Source organism: Leiobunum rupestre, chromosome 4 (assembly GCF_980474605.1).
Source record: "Leiobunum rupestre chromosome 4, qqLeiRupe1.1.hap1, whole genome shotgun sequence".
Taxonomy (NCBI): domain Eukaryota; kingdom Metazoa; phylum Arthropoda; class Arachnida; order Opiliones; family Sclerosomatidae; genus Leiobunum; species Leiobunum rupestre.
The window spans coordinates 34,490,365-34,511,108 of record NC_143387.1 but is presented as its reverse complement, the minus strand read 5'-3'; the positions used below and the strand labels follow the sequence as shown (position 1 = coordinate 34,511,108).

At 35.3% G+C, this 20,744-nt stretch overlaps 1 protein-coding gene across 1 annotated transcript in view; it reads left to right on the top strand.

Moving 5' to 3' along the window:
* Nucleotides 1–20,744, top strand: part of LOC149947521 (Krueppel-like factor 7) — a 166,861-nt gene that overhangs the window by 596 nt on the left and 145,521 nt on the right. The gene's annotated exons all lie outside the window — the stretch shown is intronic.

The following is a 20,744-nucleotide window of genomic DNA, read 5'->3' as shown; positions in this document are numbered from 1 at the left end:
TTACGTTATAATGACCAGATGTCCCGTTTGGCCAGAGCGTTTTGAAGAAAACAGTTTTTCTTACTCACTCATTACCGGGAACCGGCATTCGAAAGAGGTTGTTATCCCTTGCCTTTCAAGAGGGCTTATGCCTGTCTACTTTTCGATTGTCTTTCGTACTGTAGAATTGTTTACGCGTGTATAATTTTAAATCCGAGTTTCGAAGTTTTTTTTTGAAATATATTGAATTAATCGGTTTTTTAATTTTAATAGAATTTTGAATATATTTGGAATACTTTTTCCTGTCTAATTTATGGGCAAATTTGGTTAAACAAACTAAATAATCACCAGCAAAATTTAATTATCATTATTAATTTGTTTTACTCAGATTTTTTCAAATACATTTTTTTATTGTTTAATTTCTCCATTGGAATTGATTTAAATGAAAGATTTTGTTTCAAATCATTCGATTTAAATCGTGATTTAAATTATATTCAATTATTTTTTTAGTTTGTTGCTTAGTTACGTAGCAGTGTCAGATGTGGGTTTTTTTTTTTATAAATTTATGGTGTATTATAATGATCTCAAAAGTAGGAGCATTTGTGTATTATATTCTAAGAGTACGTGGAATGGTTTAGTGATAAATTATGATTATTTTGACGGCTCTACGACAGATAACATCGTAAAATCTTGTACAAGCTTAACGCGGTTTGAAATTGTAACAGTTTTGTACAATAAGGTTATGAAATAAAGTCAAAGGTCACGATTAATATATTATAATTTAGGAAATAAATAACGTTAACCAACCGACGATTAAATTTGGAAAATGTGACGGATGAAGTGTCTGTGGTGGGGCGGGGGGTAGCGTTTTTCCCAGACGCGGCGTCTCGTTTCATTTGAATCTGCAGTTTGAATTTTTTTCGCGGCGAATCCTCTGATTATTTCTGAAACGCTGGCAGCACTCGAGACTGTGGCGCGCTTTATCTCCGCGTGAGACGACGAGGAAAGCGAGTGGGGGCTTTGATTTTTCGAAGGTTTCTTCTCTCAGTCGGACGCAACGGCTGATGATGTTCGCGTACACAGTCAAAGGGAAAAAGACACTTAGTGTTTTAAGTGGGGTACACCGGTATTTCTATCTTTTCCCGCCGGCGGGAAAACTTTTCCGAATTTTATCGTATGAGGTAATAAAACGTTTTGGTCCACTGTCAAGGGCGGAATCGGGGGAGAGAAGAAAGTTTATAACCGTGCTCGCTGGATTATGGCATTCGTTTACGACTAATTTTTTATTATTTTCGCGTCCGCGTATCTAGGGGTACTTTGGAGCCGTAATATTCCCCTTTATTGCCATTCAAATTCGCGGCTAAGGCTCGAAATTACGTCGCCATTCATTTACGACGCCTTAAAATTGCATTTACGTATTTTTTTACTTTCACCCTTATTTGACCAGTTGACCATACTCGTTTGTATAGAGTATTATCACGCCGTGGTTCGGCCGATAGCAGATATTTTTCTCTGACCGCGGGTCACGTGAGATTGGAACTTCTTTGGTGGTTCAATTGTTATTTTTACAAGTCAATAGTTTTACACACGTATGAGAAACTAAGGTGGACCCAGAAATCTTTATTATTTTAATTATTTGTTAAATTTGTATTTCATATTTTGGTTACTAACGGTTACTATTTTATAATTTGGTTACTAACGGTTACTATTTTATATTTTGGATACCAAAGGTTAATATTTTATAATTTGGTTACTAAAGGTTACTATTTTATAATTTGGTTACTAAAAGTTATTTTATCATTTGGTTACTAAAAGTTATTTTATAATTTGGTTACTAAAAGTTATTTTATAATTTGGTTACTAAAAGTTATTTTATCATTTGGATAATTAAAATTATTTTATCATTTGGTTACTAAAAGTTATTTTATAATTTGGTTACTAAAAGTTATTTTATAATTTGGCTAATATATTAAGTTAGTCATACTTGAGGTGTCATCAAAGATAAAAAAAGTGAAAAGAATGAAAACATTAAGAAAAAGAGTAATTTAATAACTAATATGTCAAAGGAAAAATAAAAAGTACAATTACTAAGAAAGTTACGTTTTGGTTACTATTTTCGAAGTGGTTAATATTCACCAACATTTAGGTCAACTTTGACTATCAGTACTGCAGGGCTCCCACCAGGTCCCTAAAATACCAAAAAGCGCCTACTTTTTTTCGAGGTCCTTAAACCACCTTAAAATTGGAATTTGGTACCTAAATTACCCTATTTCTAGTAAATTTGCTGAAAAGTACCATCGGCTTATAATATTGAACCAGAATTGTATCGATTAACGTTTATAGCTATAATTTACTACATTAGGTGGTGCCACGAGCTCGGCTAAATTGAAATACTCGGTAAAATTCAGAATGAGCCTCCCTGTCGTAAAGTTGAACTATATAATTTTGAGTAAAAAAATATTTTTACAAATTAAAACTACGTCAGTTTTAGAAATATCCTATTTTAAAAATAATTTTTGTGAAAATTTCAGTTAAAATAAAGATCTATTTTTTCTTAAAATAGTCCCTATTTGGTTCCTACTTTTCAAAATTTGGTTCCAATTTCACCCAGTTTCTAGCCTGAAAAATCCCCGATTTCCCTATTTTTTCTCGGATTTTGGTGGGAGCCCTGGTACTGCTATATAATAAAATAATTATATAGAACTTTCGTGTCGTTAATTATTTTGGCGTAATAGTTTGATAGAGTATATTTAATACTCAATTTAAAGAGTAAGTTGCAAATTATTCGTTACCGACTTAATTTTGTTATTAAACGAAGCGCTTAAGTTTAAAATACCGAAATATAAAGTTTCGTTGCTTTCAGTTTCGTAGTTAATTAGAAATAATTAGTAGAACGCCAAAACAATTTGGAATTGACGTCAATGACTACAAGTTATTTCTTATTGGCCGCTATCTCAAAGACCCCAAATTAGAGTTTAGGCTTGTATACAAAATGTAGACGCTACTGATTCCGTGGCCGAAACCGAAAAATCTCCATGGGATTCTACTGCTGAATTCTGTACGCGGGTGGTGGTTTTAAAAACGCGCGTGCTAAATTGTCATCGCCACATCTACCAAGGATATTACAGGTATGATCTTGGTAGGATAAAGGGAGCTATATAATCTACTACATGCAGGAGGAAAAATTCGGAGAAAATCATAGTCAATGACCGTTACAGACTAGGCGCGATAAAATTATCGTTCAAAATAAAATCCGCAGTGGGACGGTGAGTTATATTTTTTGGAAAGCCCATGATCAAATGAAGCAAGAAAGTATTTTAGTTTCTATTCCGAAAATCTTTAATAAATAGAAAATTCCAGGCAGCCCAAAAACGAATTAAGGCGAATTATTTGTACGACTTTGTATCGCGAAAGATATTTATCAGAAAATTGAGTTTTTGCGTTCAAGGTATTTTTTTGGTCCACGAGTTCGTGCACTTCGAACCAATGGTTTTTCTTCGCGCGAGAGCACTTGACGCGATCGTACATAGAGGGATGAAGAGCCTTTTCTGTAATTTAATTCAGAATGGAATGCGAGAAATGTTTTCTAGCGTAACTAGAGAGAGCAAAGCGAGTGGGAAAAAGTGGGAGGGACCTCCTTAATTACCGACTAGCGAACTGCAGTTTGTCGCCAAACTGAACGAAATAAAAAAAAAACCCCTTCAACGAAATAATACTTTGGCCTTTTCCGGCGAGGGTGTAAAGCGAAATTCTATATAGATATTTGGGATTTTAGAGGTTGAATACGGAAGCGTGGTTTGCATTCACACGGGATGTCACCGCGCGCGGATAGGAACGGAAACTTACCGCGTCCGATTTCCCTGAATAGTTAATGATACCGGCTGGAAAATCCCTTTTAAAGTCTTCGTTTTTCTTGACGAAGACGTTCGACCAGGGCTCTCCGTTTATCGAGTTTAATTTAATTAGTGAGCAAAACGGTTTGATTGCCTTTTCAGGTCAGCCCGTGTTCTCGAAGGACAAATTTATTGATTTTAGATTTATCTCTGAATTGGTTTATTTTGGGTGACACGCGCTGTACGTGTAGCCGCCGCCGCCGCGTTGTGGCGCTGCGGTCTCGAATATAACTCGTCCAATGTTTGGAGGATTATCTCGCTTTAATGTCCGATCGAACATGTTTAAACGTAAATTATGGACCATCCGATAAATTAATAGTTTAAACGGAGGCTGACGGAAATGAGAGTAAGTCTTAGAATGTCGGACGCGACGTCACTAATGCTTTTTGCTAATTGAGAAACACGAAGACTGTCTTGGCCAATTTAACCTCAATGCCATTTTTTTGGAGAAAAGTCCGTGCCAGTGGCAAAACATGGTACGTAGTGTCAAATAGTGGCAGAAGGTGACTATTAATAAATTACCGCTTTAAGGGAGAAGAATACAGTAAAAGCCTCTTTTTCGTTCAAGCTGAACGTTTCTGTTTTAACAATTACATAATTGAATTATATTTTTCTTATTAGGCCGAACCTTCCTCTAGTGCTTAAAATAATTTTGATATTCTAATATTAATAGTTAATGAGACATAAGGTCCCAACTAAAGGGTAGTTTTTGTGCTTGCCCAACTTGTTTAGCTCCGGGGGTCCGAATTAAAACGTAAAAACTTAATTACTTTTAAATTTAAAATTGTCAAAAATATTTTAGGCACTAAACAAGAGGCTTTTCTACACTTAAATATTAATTTTATAAGTCAAAATACAAAATTAAGAGTTCAGCTTGGAATAGCGCGAAAGTAGACAATGGCCACTGTAGTCTTCCCCCTTAAAAAGATTTGAGATCTAGACTATCTAGCAGATGGTTTCAGAAAAATCGTGAAAAAATAGCCAACAAATAAATACCTAGATTGGGCTATAATCTCTTTTCTAGCCCAAAATCTGGCAACTCGACCGATATATTTGACTAAAATAGCCCAAATCTAAAACTGTTTTAGTGACAATTGTTTTGGGATTTAAAAAAATATATTATTGGCCATATTTGTCAGTATAGGTATTATTGGTCATGATGGTATTTAGTACAATTTTCCACATTATTTGACACCTGTCATTTACCATTTCGTTACACTGGTTTTAGCTTACAAAATTTAAGCCATAGAAATATCATTATCCTTTTATCTTAAATTTAAAATGTTTTATATAATTTATATTTAAACTTGTATCTTTATAAAAAAAAATTGAACCCCTTTTGAAAGATGGTATTATTGAATAAAGAATGAAAATGTAAAATTGTAAAAATCAGACCTGATGGTGCCTCTGTATGAATTGGCGAAACTAGTCCAGGGTTCGTACACGACCTGTAAAACCTGGAAAAATCAGGGAATTTGAAATTGTTTCCAAAAAGTCAGGGAATTTGAAAATGTTTCCAAAAAGTCGGGGAATTTGAAAATGTTTCCAAAAAGTCAGGGAATTTGAAGATGATTTCAAAAGGTCAGGGAAAAGTCAAGGAATTTGAAAATGGTTAAAAAAAGTAAGGGAATTTTAAAATGAGCCCCAAAAAATCAGGCAAATAAATTTTTGAAAGACGTATTAAAAATACATAATAAATATGTTTCAAAATTTGGAAATTTGGTCAGGCCTGCGATTTCAGGATGCGTCATAGAAAGGTTTCCCTACACGCTAGGAACAACCCCGGGTCGTTTCTCTGATTAATTAAAAACTAGACATTAAGTATAGGAGGCGCGGTGTTACGATGGTTACCGCCACCCGCTTTTCCCAAACTCTTTAGGGTTTCCATTAAGAAATAATTTGTTTCCAAAACTTTCGCAAATCTGGCATCTTGCTCCTTTTGGTGGCGCCGCGTTTGACGATGCGAGCGGAGCCGAGGACTCTCCGGGGAAGGCGAGCCTGATGGCCTAGTAGGTGAGGGCGCTGAGGTGGCCGCCTCTATATTCCGGAGAAATTAACTTTGAGATGAACACCGGTTTAATCCGAGTCCTTTCACTCTCGGCCTCTTTATTACGTGGCGCCCCCTCCCGGCCCGAACCTCCCATTAAAGGGAGCTTCTCCTTCTAACGCGGTTTTTCGGCCACTTATTAGCCAGCCAAATGGAGGGTCGCCCTCCACCCTTAATTGAAAAGTCGATAAAAAGAATATTTATACCGCCGTCGCCGTCGGGTGGCGCTACCGGAGCGAAGCGTCCCGGCGTCAGTAGCGACTGACAGCGTGTCAGAGGCGGGAAACCCCCGAGAGACTCCGCGGGAAAGAGCGCTTACTGGCAATGACCAAAAGTTGCGTCTCGCCGACTGTCGCCCCTCCCACCTGCCTCGGAAATCCATATTTTAATTTTTAGACCTTTAAATTGGGAAACGGCCATTACCCGGAGATTTCGTCTGGCTGGAATGTCACCTTCGAATCGGATATGATTTCTGCGGGGTTGCCACGTTACCTAGAATTCCTGGTAAAGTCAGGGAATTTTAATGTGGGTCTAAAAATCGGGGAATTTTAAGAATTAGTCTAAAAATCAGGGAATTTTGAGAATTAGTCTAAAAATCGGGGAATTTTAAGAATTAGTCTAAAAATCGGGGAATTTTGAGAATTAGTCTAAAAATCAGGGAATTTTGAGAATTAGTCTAAAAATCGGGGAATTTTAAGAATTAGTCTAAAAATCAGGGAATTTTAAGAATTAGTCTAAAAATCAGGGAATTTTAAGAATTAGTCTAAAAATCAGGGAATTTTAAGAATTAGTCTAAAAATCAGGGAATTTTAAGAATTAGTCTAAAAATCAGGGAATTTTAAGAATTAGTCTAAAAATCAGGGAATTTTAAGAAGTAGTCCAAAAATCAGGGAATTTTAAGAAGTAGTCCAAAAATCAGGGAATTTTAAGAATTAGTCTAAAATTCGGGGAAATGTTAGGGAATTTAATTTCGGTTGCAAATAGGAAACCTTTACTAAAATTAAGGGTAAACAAATACAAACTCTTGGCACAAAGTAAGTCGGGGGAAACCTGGAAGAGTCGGGGAGTTTGAATGTGGAAAAACTGGCAACCCTGTTCTGGGAAATTTTCATTTAAACCGACTTTCTGGCTATTTATGTTTTAAAATTCAATTATTATTTTGATTTTGTATCAATGAAAATAATACTTTGCGTACAAATACTGGGGAACATCGGCGGTCTGCAATTAGAAAGGATTCACTTTATTTATAGTGATTTGTTTTTTTTTGTCTGGTTAGCTACTTCAAATCATTTGCAAAGCTTGAGGGCCAATGGCGGTGTCAGAGGGCTGGCAGGTAGACTTACCTGAAGTTTTAAGATAAATAGTCCATTATGAAAAAGGTTAAAAAAAGCTAAACCCTAATCAAATTAGAAGAAATTTAAAAACTTACAAATGGTCTTCGAGCAAACATAAAGACGCAAATCTCGGACCAAATAGTTCTGCGAGTGAAAAACTAATTAAATAAAAAAAATGTAGTGTGTTCCTTCTAACTTCACTTTTAAGAAAAGTATTACAGGAATCATAGTTATTGGAATTTTAATTATGATACATAAACAATTAGCTAGCTTTATTCAATAAAAAAGGGACCCCAAAATAATTTAAATGGGGATAAAATAATAATAATAATAGTGCCCATCTTATACTTGGCCTACCCAAGCCAAAATTTAAATGGTAGATCAATTTCTGGCTCAACCGGTCTCGATACATCCCCGCATCAGCATATTTCATCACTTCATTTTCGCAACACATTTTCGCATGATGCATTAGACCCAATTAAGTTCTTTCATTGAAGGGAAGGTAAATACAACTCCATTAGTCATATGAAAAGCAACAATCGGGGAGAAGAAATTCGAGTTCATAAATTGAAATTCGAACACGAGACAAACTCCATTAAATTGAATAGCGAGGACTCTTCGTCGGCTCGTAGCAAAAAGCTTCGATGCAACGTTTTCCTTTTACGGCGGGGATCGAAAAAAAGTTTTCAATAGATTTCCGCTTCATGAGATCGCACCTGTCAGTCGACGAAAATACCACCAAAAAATAATAGCTTTGGATATGCCCTCCGGCTCCCTTCTCGGTTCAATCTAACCGTAGAGCGGCGGATACGCGTGGATGAGGGAAAACCTTACGCCTATGGATTATCCCCTTACCCCGCCTTCTCTATACGCTACCGGATTTCTTTTGATTTTCATTCGTATTACAGTTCACCGCGTATTCGAATAGCCGAGGGGGAGGGCATTGGGGGCGGAAACGAATACTGGCAGTATTTTCTCTACTGCCTCATATTTTTTGTTGGTGGCTATAAAACGGTGCCTATTCGCGTGCTAATAGGGCGTAAGAGTCTTGGACTGTTGCAAGCGTTAAATTTGGTTATATTTTCGAATTATTTTTATTTCTACTTTCTGAATTTCAGGTATTTTGCGTATTTAAATCAACTCGGTTTGGTCACATTTTCCACCTTTCAGTTTAATTTATTGAAAAAGTAATAGAATGTTTTGGTATTTCTAATTAATGATTTTTGAGAAATTTCTCGAGGGAATTTATAGCGTTATCTTCCCGTATCATTTCGTTCATTCGAAAATGTTATCCGGTAGTAGATAACTCAAATTGATCTAATTACGCTGATTTTAATAAAAATAATAAAATAAAAATAATAATAAAATAAATATAATAATACAATAAAAATAATAATAAAATAAATATAATAATACAATAAAAATAATAATAAAATAAATATAATAATACAATAAAAATAATAATAAAATAAATATAATAATACAATAAAAATAATAATAAAATAAATATAATAATACAATAAAAATAATAATAAAATAAAAAATTATAAAATAAAAAAATATAAAATAAATAATAATAATAGTATTCTAAAAATAATAATATTTAATAATAATATTATAAAAATAATAATATTATAAAAATAATAATATTATAAAAATAATAATATTATAAAAATAATAATATTATAAAAATAATAATATTATAAAAATAATAATATTATAAAAATAATAATATTATAAAAATAATAATATTATAAAAATAATAATATTATAAAAATAATAATATTATAAAAATAATAATATTATAAAAATAATAATATTATAAAAATAATAATATTATAAAAATAATAATATTATAAAAATAATAATATTATAAAAATAATAATATTATAAAAATAATAATATTATAAAAATAATAATATTATAAAAATAATAATATTATAAAAATAATAATATTATAAAAATAATAATATTATAAAAATAATAATATTATAAAAATAATAATATTATAAAAATAATAATATTATAAAATAATAATATTATAAAAATAATAATATTATAAAAATAATAATATTATAAAAATAATAATATTATAAAAATAATAATATTATAAAAATAATAATATTATAAAAATAATATTTAATAATAAAAAAGTAATAATATTTAGTAATAAATAAAAATAATAATAATTATATTTAATAATGAAAAAAATAAAATAATAAAATAATAATAATAATATTTAAGAGTGGTTTCTTCCCTTCGTTTTAACCTAATAAAATAAAAATAACAATAAAATTAGAATAATAAATACTGATATTTTTATTACCAATTTTAACCAAATTTGATACGTTAAAGCTGTCGAAATGTGGCGGTTTGCACGAAAATTAATCTGGTGAAATGGTTATTGCGGTTGGTAAAGTGCGTAAAAGATTATCGGGGAGGGCCCAAATTAATGATAAATTCTCGAGGTAATTCCCCGAATGGCTCATCGTGATTAAATTTGCTCTTGGCGGGGCTAAAACCATTCGCCGGCATCAAACGTCTTACAGTAACTAACCCGGATTTAGCAGAAGGACAACTCGCAATCGAAGATGATTCACGCTGCCGCTCGAAGACGAAAATATCGAACCACGTTTATGGAATTTCGGTGACTGATCTACTCGTCACCGAAATCAAAGAACACGCGCTCTCTGTCGCCTTTATCATCAAATGGAAGAAAAGAATGGCAACATTTCCGATAAAAGTGAGACACAATCGAGTGAAATTCATGAATATCCGCGGAGGCTATTATATAGATAACGTTATATAGGCCTTGTACAGGGTGATCAGTTTGCTATTCTATTAAAAAAAAATTAAAATTAACGAGAAATTCTAATAATTTAATTCGCAATTATATTTTCCATTTCACCAATTTTGAAGATAAACATTTTTTTTTAAAACAAAATGAATAAGGAATCGCGGAATATACCCGGATTTAGCAAATTCATACACCCTGTATTAGTTTTTATTTTACACAAGAATCAAGTGTGGCCCGTACTATGTCGCGTAGTGACAAGATAAACGTGTTAAATTCTCGGATTTGGAGCGTGATATTCGTTTCTACTCGTCAGCGTGTAAGAAAGTATTCCGTAGCATTTCGCACGGTGGATGTTCAAGGTGAAACTTTGTAGATCCGAGCAGCCGATTGATATTACCCCGTCTCTATCTCCGGCTGAAAGCGTAAAATGTTGCCTCGATGAGCCCGCACATCCCCTCCTGTTGCGGCTAAAAGATTAAAGAATATATAAGTATAAAAAACAGCTCGCTGTAATAAAAACACTCGTGAAATTCTGCCTCCACGAAACTCCTTATCGTCAGTGTGATTTCATATACTTGGCATCGCTTGAAGCCCCAAAATAGACAGGGTGTTTCAAAAGGTTATGAAAAATTAGAAGGAGTTGTAGGGGGCGAGTTGAGAAGTATGCCTGTTTTTCCCCATTTTCCTACGATGAGTTAAAAGAGCGCCAGAGAGCTTCAAAGTGCGGCCTACTAGCCCCTGGAAGTAGGCTGCAACAAGCGCAAAACCAAGCTGCGAATCCATTGTATAATGGTTTCCTCCGTGATATAAAACGGATTTGTACCCCAAAAGGAAAATAAATATAGATAGCAGCAGGGACTTTAAATACTGTTTAAGTTTACTTTTTTACGCTGGTTACCTCGATTTGTTTACAAAGTCTTATACCTATCACACGAACCCAAATCTTAATGTTCGCGTTTTCGTAATAAAAATATTTGATTTTATATTTTTACAAATTTTTACTTATTTATATTTCTGCCTAATTAATTAATACTTTGTATCAATAACGTACTTCATTCTTAATTAAATTTAATTACTTGTAAATCAGTTTGTTTTGAAATTATTATTGATCTTCCAAATTGAATTGAAGTATATTACGCGATTTAAATCAATTTAAATCGCAGTTGAGCAACCCTACCTAATACTTATGAATAAAGTAAAACAATGGTAATTTTAATAAGAAAAAATGCCTTCGACTACCTAATACTTCTTTCCTTTGTTCATCTTGTCGATTTTCTTAGTTTTGTGACTTTATAAACATGACTATTAAGTTGTTTCATGTACTTTGTTTCGAAATAAACGCAATTTTTTTGTTTTTCCCATTCGCTTCGATCAAAAACGTGCGAATTAAATTTGGATTAATTTGATTCAATTCCAAGGAAGTTTGGTCCCTGGGCGTATAACACTCGCGAGCTAATCGAATTTATCCGTTTATCGACTTGGTTTGGCGTGTGTACCATTATCGGGCTAAAAACTCATCTCTCCCCGATCAATTCGCGCCGACACTCCCCGCCCCCTAATTCGAGCTCTCGTAAAATCAACTTCCGCCCTGATTGAGTTTTAATTATATTAGTATACGACTTATCAGTGTCGCGTTCTTCCCCGTTTCTGGCGATTTTCCTTCGTACCGGTTCCGAACTGCGCGAAGTCTCGCTATAGTCATTGTTTTGGGCTGTTGTATATTAGTCATTATGAGTGTCTTTTACGCTAGACTTTCATTCTAGAATGAAATTCTTGACTCATTGCCAAGAACACATTTCGTTTAATTACTTTCTGGTTAAAAGGTATTTTTGAAGGTGGTTTATCCTGTATAACGGTTTTATTTCCGTTTGAATATTTATACGGAAACTTAAAATTAAAATATACGCCTAAATGATAGTGATGAATAATATTAATATTAATTAAGGTTTGTCTTACCTTCAAAGTTTGCTGTCTTTGTTTAATATTTCGCGTGGTTTAAAGTAATTAATGAAAAGTCGTTTAAATATTTTTATAATATATAGGATGTTTTTTAAGGTTATGCAAAAAGTTTAAGGAGTTGTAGGGGGTGAGTTGAGAAGTATGCCTGTTTTTTTTTCATTTTCCTACGATGAGTTGAAAGAGGGCCAGAGAGCTTCGAAGTTAGGGCTAATTGCCGAGTTCCGATTTTAAATTACATACTTTCATATTGATCAATACCGGAAACATTGTTTTAAACCTTGAACTAGATACAGTCGTTTGATTTTCGAATATAGGAATAAAGACCGTTATCTATTTAATTAAATATTAATTTATATTTAATGACTGTATCGGGCTCGAAATTACGGCAACGGAAGTTACCGGCTGTTAGGTCACGTTTAGGTAGTTTCGCGATCGGGATTTTAACTCGATAGAATAAATATCAGAAACCGAACTTAAATTCGCGATTTTAAATTTCCGTTTTCTCTATTTCGGGAGTGCGCAACGTTACTCTAGAGACAGCTCGCGCGACACGCCGCCGCTCTAAGAGAGTATAATCGAATTTCGCAAATATAAATTTGTACGAAGAAGGCAGCTGAATTCCAAATTGGAGGCCGTGATACTAAAGCCGCCTGAAATATTAAATTTAGCAAAGAGGGACGGAACGCGCTTCATAATTTATTCAGCAACGAAATCATTTTTGAGCTTCCACCTTCGGGGCCGCCTCTCCCGCTCGAGAAGCGAGCGGATAAATTATTCGAGCGAGAAGCGACCCCTTTTGAGCTATCTTTTCGTATTAGGAGCGGCAGCACGTTCTCCCGGAGAGGACTCTAAATATTCGCCAGAGTTTCCATTTATTTATTTACCTTGTTTCTACATTTTTTTAATAAACGGAACGAACGGTTCCATTGTTACTGTCTAAAGCGAGATATTTAAGATTCTCTCTTCTAGCTCCTTTCCTAGTCTTTACGTACCGCCTTTGCTCGCCTGGTAGCACTGCCCTCTTTCCTTTGACAGTGGATAAAAACATGGCCGCCTGGTAGCACCGCGAGGGAGGTTCGCACGCTGCATGGGTTTGAGGAGGAGGTGGGAGGAAATTAATTTGCCACTAAGAGGAAATAAACCGCTGGCAGGTGTTTGGATACAAACAAACCAGGTGTCATAACAAGCGGAGGTTCTCGGCCTCACGAACGCGTGATCAACCCGCCTCGTGACGTCACCCGATTAATAGGACTTTGTTTTTATTCGCGAAAGGTTCACCTTGAAACGGTAACATTCACAGTGAAATTTAAATTGTTTGTTTTTGGTACGAATAGTTAGTTCTTGTTTTGTTAATTTTCCGGAAAAGTAAAGTGCGGAAAATTTTCCGCAAATTGGTAAAATAAAAAATTTAGACATAAATTACTTTTTAAGGGTTTTTAAATGTTTTTAACTTTTTATCGATAAAAAATGTCTAATATCAGTAAACATACTGCAAAACATTAATAGTGTTACATTGTTAATCAGTTTAAACTAGTCTAGAGGTTTAGTTTTACTTTTAGATTCGAAAAAATGAGGCGAAAATTCCGCTTTATTTAAATTTCCAACAATTTATTAGACAAATCATGGAATAATTTTTTTTGCGGAAAAAAAGGCTTGGTCATTTTTCGCGGAAAATTTTCCGACTTACAACACTAGTTAGTTCATAAATGCGTATATTAAATCATATTGAAACCACTTTTCCTTTTAAGGACCTTGAAATATAGTTGGTTACTCGGTGCGCTTAATGTCATTAGGGTTTATTGTAAAATCGTACTGAATCCACTTCCGTTCGCTGGTTGAGATAAAAAAAAGTTTCAAAATCCGCTTCTGTTTGTAGCGAACCAGTGTAAGGTATCGCGATCAAATTTCGCCGGCTTAGGCTATAGGCGCCCACTGGCTCTCCGTTTCGTATCCGTCCTGCCTTCCACAAGGCATTGTCTCCGTTACGAAGCAAAGGCTTGTGGAAGCTAGGACGGAGACGTTACGAAGAGCAGTGAGCGCTTGGTCTTACGAAGCGGAAGCGAGAAATATCTGTTTGAAACAGATGGACGTGGAAAGTGAAAATCCTTTTGGCGTAAGCGGATTTTAGCCACTACTGGCGATCGTTAAAATAAGCTTTACCCAATGTATAACCATTCTAGAGACTATTATTTTACAAATGCCTCGGAATTAGAGGTTAAATACGCCACAAACTGATAGGGTTTCGAAGGGGAAAAATACACGTGTCAAATTAGTGTTGTTGACTTTCCGGAAAAATAAATTGCGGAAATATTTCCTGAAAATATTCCGGAAAGTTTTCCGAATTGCGCAAAATTTTCCGCAAATCGGAAAAATAAAAAATTGAAACATAAATTACTTTTAAGGGTTTTTAATTTTTTTTAACTTTTTATCGATATAAAATGTCTAAGATCAGTAAACATACTAAAAAACATAATTAGCCTATGTTACATTCTTAATCAGTTTAAACTAGTCTAGAGGTTTAGTTTTACTTTCAGATTCGAAAAAATTAGGTGAAAAATCCGCTTTATTTAAATTTGCAAACCATATATTAGGCTAATCATAGAATGAAATTTTTTTTCAGAAAAATACGGAACATTTTCCGGAAAAAAGGTCTCGGTCATTTTCCGACTTACAACACTATGTCAAATAGTACACTTTCCCGACCAAGAACAAAAGACCAATATGACAATTATTGGATAGTATACTTAGCTGAAAAATTGTAAAAATTACAGATTTCCCAATGACATTGCATTGCAATTTTTCACTATTTTCGAAGTGTGATTGTGGGCTGGCGGAGTGGTTAGCGCTTTTCGCCTCGCAGCAAGAGGAACCGGGTAAAAACTCGGAACTACTCCTTCCGCGTTAAGTTTGCAAGTTATCTCCCCGCTGGTTAAAGGGGTGTCTCCCGATATCTTAGGTTTCCCCTTTCAATATAAACTTGTTGAGGTTAACGGTAATAGTGAGTGTAGGGAGCTGTTGGTTCGCGTGGTATGAAGGGCTTGCCACCACCCTCGTACGCATTGTGACCCGGCCAGCTGAATTAATGGCTTCAAAAGTCGCTTGATGACTTTACTTTAGGTGGTGGCTTGGGTATTAGCCTAGCTAATTATTATTATTATAATGTTAATTCTCGAATTACAAAGTTGTCAGAAAGTAGAACTTTTGCCAAAAATGAAGATAAAGTTAATATTATTAGAATTTAAAAATTAAGTTATTTTTAGATCAAATCTATCCCAACCAATAGAATGCAATCCTAATTAAGTGACTTTTGCGCTTGTATAGACGAAAGTTTAAAAAAAAATAGAAAAACGGTATCATCGGATATTTGGCAATCTACTAAACGTGGCAAGAGTTAAAAATAGCAATTATTACGTCAGATTAATTGTTAACGAAGAAAAAAAACCTAAAAATCCAATTTCAGCCTTTTTATTTTTCCGTACTGGATTCTGACCTGCCTCCCCTTTCCCGGGAGCCCCGTCCGTTCTTTGATCTCTTATCGCGGCCGTCTGCGAAACCCAATTTTTCGCTACTAACATTGAGCAGAACCAAAAAGGATAGAGAGTCCCCCATTAAAAGCAAAAAGAGAGAAGAAACAGCCAGAGAAATGGCCAGTTGAAAGCAACCAGGGGGGGGGCGCATTGGGGTTGGCGTCTCACCAATACTAAGCAATCATTGAAACGCCCGCCTGTGTAGCGAAACTTGGTAAAACTTAAAATAAAGAAATAAAAGGAGCTAAGGGTGAGGAGGGTGTAGAATCTTACGATGGCGCGTTGGGAGGGGGGTCAGCATTATCGCGTGCGAGAAGGGAAAGACGAACCGTAAGGGGTGGAGGCGGCCCGAGGATCGATCCGACCGTTTAGCCTTGAGAGTGGGTGAGAGAATATCGTGTCTGCAGCATCCCGGAGGAAGCGAGAGCGGAGAGGATACGGAAGGCAGAGAGACTCCGCTAGACAGTCCCGGTCATTCGCCTCCGCGACATCGATCCGTGGTCTGCGATGAGATATTTCCAGACCCCACCTCGCTTTTTCCTCCCCCCCCCGTCACTCCGCCTTCTTAAAAGAGAACTAGCACCTCTTCTGGAACTCATCTTTCTTAGCCCAGTACGTTTGCAAGGTCAAGTAATAATACCCGCTTGCGCTTCGCTTCTTCGTAATATTCGCACTTTGCGAATGAAACGCGAACCTCTCCCGCCATATTTTATTTTCATTTTTATTAAAATTTAGATGTATTCGTATTACCTTAGAAAATTTAAAAAAAAGTAACGTATTGTATCGTTGGGATTTTTCATTTCCGCGTACTTTTGGGCCCGAATCCCTTATACGGTTCCCTAAAAAATATATATTTTTTTAAAAAGTGTTCCGAGGTGGAAAATAGTGGAAAATTCCGGGTTGGACAAAAGCGAATTTAGTGGTCAATCTGGCCAAAAGTGACTAGTAAAAATTTTTACCACATAAAATTTTAAACTATTAAAAAATAAATATTTTAACACGGAAATTTCAGATTTGGGCTACTTAAAGGCCGACTACATAATTATTCGGTTTACTCTGTCTTTCACTGGAAGTTGGCTCGCTGCAAGACACATGTGCTATGCAAGCAACCAACTACCAGTGAAAGACAGAGTAAACCGAATAACTATGTAGTCGGCCTTTAAGGCAAATATGCATGTGAACGGTCAGATTTTTATTACCATTAGAATAGCCTGTAATTTTTAACATTGTAAGTTCAGTGAAAATTAAGACATTTTTACAAAAAATTTCATAAAAATTTAATTCCAATTACTTTTTTAAGCTTTGAAATGCCATTTTTCTTTATAAGCCATTATTTGCCACTTTTTGCCACTTTTTGCCACCGGCCTGGACTTATCTCCAAAATGGTAGCTTTTTAGGAACACGTTTTACGAGCTTGAAAATTTTGAAATCTGATAAAAAAATAACTTCAAAATCTCTAAATTGGAGTAAAAGATTGTTCTAAGATTTTTCAAATCGGGGTAGGTACATTTGTTCGAATTTCAATCGTCCAAACGGTGGAACAAATGTTCGAATTTCATTCATCCGAACCGCGGAAATAACAAATGTTTCAATTGTTCGAATTGGACAACTTGTTTGTTTCATTCGTCCGAATCGGTAGCATCACTTGTCCGAATTCTGTCGCTAAATTAGTATTTCTTATTGCTGTTTTTTATAATATCTAATCATTTTATCGTATTATGTCCATTTTTCCTTTGGCCGATATAGTAAGTGGGAATTGCGTTGATTGTTGTGGTTATTTTAGGTTAGGTTAGGTTCACGTTAATGTTACTATTTTCTTATATTAACAATATTTAAAAAAAAAACCAACCAATTCCTAATGTTCGAAAAAACGGACAAACGATTATTCGAACAAATTAAATTCGCCAGTAAAGTTAACATAAATTGAACGACTAAATCACCAACTAAAGTTGTGATACATTTTTCGGGCAAATGAAATACGTTTTCGGACATACGATCCTGTTTTTCGACATTTGTACCACCGTTCGGAAAATGAAATTCGAACAAATGTACCTAAATCTTCAAATCTATTGGGGCTCAAAATGCCTCACGGGTGCATCGGACATCGGCACGTGTCATTTATCTCCTCGTAATCACTGGTATAGGGGTCGAAGCATCTGCGTAGCTTTCTCCTTAATCCATTATAAGATTAAGTACATGGTGAAGAATTTTTTTCATCATTTTATTTTATCTCGTTCCGGAGAAACAAATGTTTTTAAATTTACTTTTGCTTGCAAATAGAAAACGTTTACTAAAATTGCCAAATTGTGGCTTAGGGAAGTCGAGGAAAATCTATGGAACTAATCACAGAAACCTCGGAAAGTCGGGGAATTTGAATTTCAAAAATGTGGTAACCTTGTATAAATAAATAAATCTGAAACAAATGTATCTATTTGATTATTATTATTGAAACCACGCGATAATGAATCATTACGTTTTAACATAAGTCTATAATATTATTCTATATGTTTGTCACTTTGGGGAATATATAACTGAGAGCTAGTAACGGAGTGACGTCATCTCAAGAAGAAAATTTCCCCTAGCCAGGCGCTGGCAAAGACCATGTGTGACGCGGGAGCGAGCGGACGCAAAACTGCGACTAGGGCGGAATTCAGTATGTTTTTTGAATAGCTCTCAGTAAAACTTTTGCATGTGAAGAATAGAAAGTGTCACACTTATGTTACAATATTATACACTTATGGTTTTAATAATTTTATTTATATGTCAAATAATTGTCCCGTGGAAAAATCTTGAGAAGAAGAAAAAAAATGCGCTCTTCTCCGTTGGAGGTTGTTCGTTTTTTTTTCAATTTTTCAGAGTCTCGATTTTGAGTAGCCGGGCTTATCTACGGATGGCTGGCTCCAAAGGATTGATAGAGCGAAAAAGCCCCCGGCTTATTATACAGCCTCGAGCTTTAGTTTCTCGTCTCCTTTCCCTTTAATACTCGAATCTCATAGCTGCTACAAGTGAACCCGCCGAACGAAAGAATACGGTGAAAAAATAACGTAAAAAAAAGTCTCGATATTGAATTTTTCACGAAGGAGCTAACGACGTTCTACTAGCTATTCTATTACGGGCTTTGTTATCTACGTTCCCTCGCACCCCGGTCCATTATAAGCCGGCAGTTTTATAGTTTTAAGACGCTGAATAGGGTAAACACTCGTTTCCATGACAACCTCTTCTGCCCCCCCCTCGCCCTCGCTGATGCTACTGTCGCGGTGGAGTTTTTCGCTTCTTTTGTTTCGTTTTATCATTTCACACTTTTCACGCTTCGTTAAGTTTTTTTGACGGGTTCGAAAGAAATACACCAAGTTTATAGTTTTTTCGTCTGGAGGACTGACGGACTGTTGACTTTGAAGGTTCTAGAAGTCCCTTTTCCGAAGATGATAGATCGGGATGTTCGCGTCCTGTAGACGTAGACGGGTTTACATCGTCATTTACAAGATGATGCTGGACCTTCATATAAGCTACGTAGGAATTAAGGTTGACATCGCTGGATGGTTAGCTTGACGGGAACGTAGGAGAAGCGTTGCGCGGACTTAGACGTTCCCGGGTAATAACGCAGAGTGATTAAATTCTCTATTAAAGAGCTCGGGGTTCGTACACGACCTGGAAAAGTATTTCCAAAAGGTCAAAGTCAGGGAATTTTAAAATGTTTCCAAAAGGTCGGGGAATTTTAAAATAATTCCAAAAGGTCGGGGAATTTTAAAATAATTCCAAAAGGTCGGGGAATTTTAAAATAATTCCAAAAGGTCGGGGAATTGGAAAATGATTCCAAAAGGTCGGTGAATTTGCAAATGATTCCAAAAGGTCGGTGAATTTGCAAATGATTCCAAAAGGTCGGTGAATTTGCAAATGATTCCAAAAGGTCGGGGAATTTGCAAATGATTCAAAAAGATCAGGGAATTTGCAAATGATTCAAAAAGATCAGGGAATTTTAAAATAATTGCAAATGGTCGGGGAATTTGCAAATGATTCCAAAAGGTCGGGGAATTTGCAAATGTTTCCAAAAGGTCGGGGAATTTGCAAATGTTTCCAAAAGGTCGGGGAATTTGCAAATGTTTCCAAAAGGTCGGGGAATTGGAAAATGATTCCAAAAGGTCGGAGGATTTGCAAATGTTTTCAAAGGGTCAGGGAAAAGTCAGGGAATTTGAAAATGGTCAAAAAATTAAGGGAATTTTAAAATGCACTGAAAAAGATGTATTAAAAATACGTAATAAATATTTCTCAAGATTTTGCCTCAAACCATTCATTTATTCTTCAAAAGTGGTCAGGGAAAATTTGGCAATTTAATCAGGGAATTTAATTCCGGAACTTTCGTACGAACCCTTCAGCTGACGTGTGGACGTTGATTCTGAGCGCCTTCCTTATTCGGCAGCGAAGACCGGAATATTTTATGCTTAGTGTCGAATTCAATTAACTTAACGTGTACGCGAAAGTTAAGGGAGGTTTCGGGTTAATCCGATTTTGGCCATCTCAACTTATTAGGCGAGGATTTCGACGGGGAATTCCCTCGATCCATGGATATATGCACGTGGAAGCGTCACGAAACTGTAATTTACCTTTTCACTAAAAGTTTATAATTTTACATTCTGTTATTAAAATTAACCATTGGTCAAATTTATTTACTAAATGCTAATATTTGATAGGTTATCTCTACAAACAATATTTTTCACATAGTTTTCCACTAAAGGTTCAGAAGAAATATTAATATTTAAGATAAAATAAATAGTTCTACTCTTACTACAACTTCTATTTTTAGTTCCCTTTAGTGTTGTAAAGCCTGGCTTTCCGCGCCGTTTGCGGAAAAATATTTTCCGCAAAATTTTACGGAAAGCTTGCGATATTCCGCGAACAAGCGCGGAATGGAAGTTCTATTTTTCCGAATTTTTAAAACGCAAGAAGAGGTTCGCGCTTATCCTTTTTTATATGACAAAGCAAATAGGTGTTTTAAAAACAATGAAATGAAAGAAAATCAGTGGACTGCTATCTATGGCGTCCATTTTAATTCTGAGAGTCAATAAAGATACAATCTTCAGCGCATGCGCTATCGAAACCGCCAAATTACAAACCGCTTGAAAAAATCCCCAGTGAATATCAGTTGCGGAAAAGCCTTGGAAAATCCGCCGGATATACAGGGTCTTTTTTTTTGCTCGGAAAAGTGTTTTT